The sequence below is a fragment of the Schistocerca cancellata genome, chromosome 3 (assembly GCF_023864275.1).
Source record: "Schistocerca cancellata isolate TAMUIC-IGC-003103 chromosome 3, iqSchCanc2.1, whole genome shotgun sequence".
NCBI lineage: Eukaryota > Metazoa > Arthropoda > Insecta > Orthoptera > Acrididae > Schistocerca > Schistocerca cancellata.
The window spans coordinates 641,725,933-641,731,054 of NC_064628.1; positions in this window are offsets into that span (position 1 = coordinate 641,725,933).

Below are 5,122 nucleotides of genomic sequence, written 5' to 3' on the forward strand. Positions count from 1 at the left end.
AATGAAACAATAGTGTAGCGTGGTCAAATCCGGATGTCCTTAAAATTATAACGGAAATGGTGTGTATATTAAATTGTACCTTAGTTAGAAAAAGAAAGCTTTTACTCCTCGTATTGGGAGTGACAACAGAGACGGAGAAAAGAAACTGATTGCTCTCTGTTTTCTTCAGCGTCTACAGCATTTTAGTTCGAAAGTATCCGAGGTGCAGACAATTCCATTGTTTGAATATATATAGCTTGTAAAACTTGGTACGTGAGAGCGATTAAAGACATGTTAAGAACCATGCTTAATACACTCCTGGAAATGCGCAGCATTTGTGCACCGCCGCCGTCAGTGTCAGCCAGTTTGCCGTGGCATACGGAGCTCCATCGCAGTCTTTAACACTGGTAGCATGCCGCTACAGCGTGGACGTGAACTGTATGTGCAGTTGACGGACTTTGAGCGAGGGCGTATAGTGGGCATGCGGGAGGCCGGGTGGACGTACCGCCGAATTGCTCAACACGTGGGGCGTGAGGTCTCCACAGTACATCGATGTTGTCGCCAGTGGTCGGCGGAAGGTGCACGTGCCCGTCGACCTGGGACCGGACCGCAGCGACGCACGGATGCACGCCAAGACCGTAGGATCCTACGCAGTGCCGTAGGGGACCGCACCGCCACTTCCCAGCAAATTAGCGATACTGTTGCTCCTGGGGTATCGGCGAGGACCATTCGCAACCGTCTCCATGAAGCTGGGCTACGGTCCCGCACACCGTTAGGCCGTCTTCCGCTCACGCCCCAACATCGTGCAGCCCGCCTCCAGTAGTGTCGCGACAGGCGTGAATGGAGGGACGAATGGAGACGTGTCGTCTTCAGCGATGAGAGTCGCTTCTGTCTTGGTGCCAATGATGGTCGTATGCGTGTTTGGCGCCGTGCAGGTGAGCGCCACAATCAGGACTGCATACGACCGAGGCACACAGGGCCAACACCCGGCATCATGGTGTGGGGAGCGATCTCCTACACTGGCCGTACACCACTGGTGATCGTCGAGGGGACGCTGAATAGTGCACGGTACATCCAAACCGTCATCGAACCCATCGTTCTACCATTCCTAGACCGGCAAGGGAACTTGCTGTTCCAACAGGACAATGCACGTCCGCATGTATCCCGTGCCACCCAACGTGCTCTAGAAGGTGTACGTCAACTACCCTGGCCAGCAAGATCTCCGGATCTGTCCCCCATTGAGCATGTTTGGGACTGGATGAAGCGTCGTCTCACGCGGTCTGCACGTCCAGCACGAACGCTGGTCCAACTGAGGCGCCAGGTGGAAATGGCATGGCAAGCCGTTCCACAGAACTACATCCAGCATCTCTACGATCGTCTCCATGGGAGAATAGCAGCCTGCATTGGTGCGAAAGGTGGATATACACTGTACTAGTGCCGACATTGTGCATGCTCTGTTGCCTGTGTCTATGTGCCTGTGGTTCTGTCAGTGTGATCATGTGATGTATCTGACCCCAGGAATGTGTCAATAAAGTTTCCCCTTCCTGGGACAATGAATTCACGGTGTTCTTATTTCAATTTCCAGGAGTGTATTTTTTTGCCGTACTGTAGTAACGCGACAATAAAATAAATTTTACATTCTGCTCAATAATATATTAATTTTTGAGGTTATTTTATTATTGCATCAGATGGCAATGCAAATCTTAGTATCATAAACGGTAACACTTCGGGCCTTTTAAATTTGTATTTTTGAGTGACGTTTCGTTACCTCGCCCAACAAGAAAACAGTGGTAAGTCACTTTTAACCTATGTTAAGTGCATTCATTTTGCGAACATGCAGTGTTAAGTACCCAATAAAAATATAAAATTTTGGACTGAATTTAAGATTTTAAAAAAGATGTCGTCACTCTAGAAATCTTTGAAAACAAAGACTTATCTAAACTGAAAAATGGCAATGGATGTAGGTGAAATATCTTATTTATGAGATATTATTGAAAATTTACTGCGAAATTTCTCCGAACAGCCAACTTGTCCCTTACCATTGTTTACAGCGGAGGTCTTCAACTAGGAATTATGTATAAACGGTGACGACATTATGGTGTTAAGCAACTCAGGAGAAGGCTTCAGGGCTCGTTCGTTTTTAGAATAACTTTATTCAGGATTTTAATTTACGTGCCCTTGCATCGACGCTATCATTTGACCTATGGACCAGTTTCTACTTTATGTGACCATCTGCACTTAGTATTTATCTTCTGTTTTTATCTATTATCTGTCTTTTGATTTTAAAAAATCTCCCTATGACTTTACGTCCTTAGTACCGTCACATAATTTTAACTTATTGTATTCCAGCTTTGGCACTTTTTTCTGAGAAAACTCTTGCTAAAAATAACGTACGTTTTCTAGACACTTTCTTTCAACACGATGCGGTTAATTATCTATAAAAATTTCTAAATAACTTTCTCAAAAATAACGCTTCGTAACTCACGGTGAACGAACGCCATCTACCGTGGTCAACGCACACTTGCCAGAGTCCTGATGATCCCTGGCTTTCAGTCCTATGTATGTGGGCCCACGATGTAGACCGACGCTTCCAGCATGTTTACCATTTGACAGATTGTACTGCCTTGTATTCATTGAACCACATTAGGCGTCCCGACACGGAAATTACTTCGCATCCTTTTCTTCTTTGCTTTGCTTTGTGCTATAGCTTTCATGAAAATGACCGTTTGCAGTTTTTGCTTTTTCAAAATGCATTTCGCTTATTTGAAGGGTACCGGATGTCATGCTTTTAATAGGTGATGGGAGCATATACCGGGTGATCAAAAAGTCAGTATAAATTTGAAAACTTAATACCACGGAATAATGTAGATAGAGAGGTAAAAATTGACACATGCTTAGAATGACATGGGGTTTTATTAGAACCAAAAAAAAGTATTGCTAGACACGTGAAAGATCTCTTGCGCGCGTCGTTTGGTGATGATACTGTGCTCAGCCGCCACTTTCGTCATGCTTAGCCTCCCAGGTCCCCAGACCCCAGTCCGTGCGATTATTGGCTGAAGTCTCAAGTGTATCGTGATCGACCTACATCTCTAGGGATGCCGAAAGACAACATCCGACGCCAATGCCTCACCTTAACTCCAGACATGCTTTACAGTGCTGTCACAACATTATTCCTCGACTACGGCTATTGTTGAGGAATGATGGTGGACATATTGAGCATTTCCTGTATTGAACATCATCTTTGCTTTGTCTTACTTTGTTATACTAATTATTGCTATTCTGATCAGATGAAGCGCTATCTGTCGGACATTTTTTGAACGTTTGTATTTTTTTGGTTCTAATAAAACCCCACGTCATTTCAAGCATGTGTGTCAATTTGTACCTCTCTATCTACATTATTCCGTGATTATTCAGTTTTCAAATTTATACTGACTTTTTGATCACTCGGTATTTGCTTTGGCTATTTTTCTTCCACACTGCGAGGGCAGTTTATTTTTTCGGATGTTTTATCATCGATATCCATAACTTGCTCATGAACATTTACCGCTAAATCTAGTTTTTAATTTTCCTTATTTCATCCAATCCCAGGGTAGGGTCAAACTTTTCTAATTCGATGGTATTTTAATGTACGGAAATCTGAAGATGTCTTGAGTTACGCTAAACGCGCGTCATTAACGAATAAAGAAAGGTGGCCGAGCGGTTCTATGCGCTACAATCTGGAACCGCGCTACCGCTCCGGTCGCAGGTTTGAGTCCTGCCTCGGACATGGATGTGTGTGACGTCCTTAGGTTAGTTAGGTTTAAGTAGTTCTAAGTTCTAGGGGACTGATGACTTCAGAAGTTAAGTCCCATAGTGCTGAGAGCCAATAAATAAAGAGTAGTATCAACATTGCAACCAAGACTGTTTTCTTCTCCTCATTCTACATAGTGGTTGTTGTATCACGCCATGGAGTGGAACCCGTTAAAGACTGACTCCATACTCTGTATGAATACTTTCCTTTTTGATGTTATGAAGAGGGGCTGTGTCGAAACGGGTCGATCAATAAAAGCTTTTGTATTTAGTTCCATGTTTCATGGATCATTTGCACGATAAATCGTAATGACGTGGAAAGAGTCATTTACATTCATATCCCAAATTCCTACGACCACCTTTTGCTCATTAAAATAACAGAAATTCTTCCACAGCAGGTGACCAGTTATTCTAGTTCAAATGGTTCAAATGGCTCTGAGCACTATGGGACTTAACTTCTGAGGTCATCAGTCCGCTAGAACTTAGAACTACTTAAACCTAACTAACCTAAGGACATCACACACACATCCATGCCCGAGGCAGGATTCGAACCTGCGACCGTAGCGGTCGCTCGGTTCCAGACTGTAGCGCCTACAACCGCTCGGCCACCCCGGCCGGCTAGTTATTCTAGTGGACAATTCAACGGCGTCATAAGTCTCCTCAAATTTTGCTATGTGGCTTGTTCTGAGAGGTATTCCGGCAGCTGGATTGGTTCGCACGCCACTCACAGATGTGTACTGCACGCGCCACAAGGTCCTGACGCTGTCCCGGACGAGGGCTGAACCAGATGGCGCCGGGACGTCCCCACCTCCCACCAGTCGCCTCCTGGTCTGCTGAGGCCGTACCGTTACCCGCGGCGGCCAAATTAAGTCGCATTGTGTGCTAATCCGTGGCGCTCGCCACTGCACGCATCATGTATAAACATCAGCGGCCGCGTGACGTAGCGTAGCGCGCTGCCGTCCCGCAGACACCCGTCACACAACTCCTGATCCGCCGCGCGCTGCAGCCGCTGTTCCATCTCAGGAGGCGCCGGGAGAAGGCTGGGACTCAGCAAAACAAGCAGACGAAACTGACACTGGAAATAACCTGTACAGCATTCGGCCAGGAAATCCCCAGTCGTGCAAATCTTTCTATCACAAGAGGAATGGAGCATACGAAAAAGGAGTGGAACATACGAACACAACGAGTGGAAGATTTCGTCGTCACACTAGAAATGTTTGAAAACAAAGACTTATCTAAAGTGAAAAATGGCAATGGATGTAGGTGAAATATCTTATTTATGAGGTATTATTGAAAATTTTCTGCGAAAAAAGCGCAGGTGACGCCTGTATATAAGAAGGGTAGAAGGACGGAT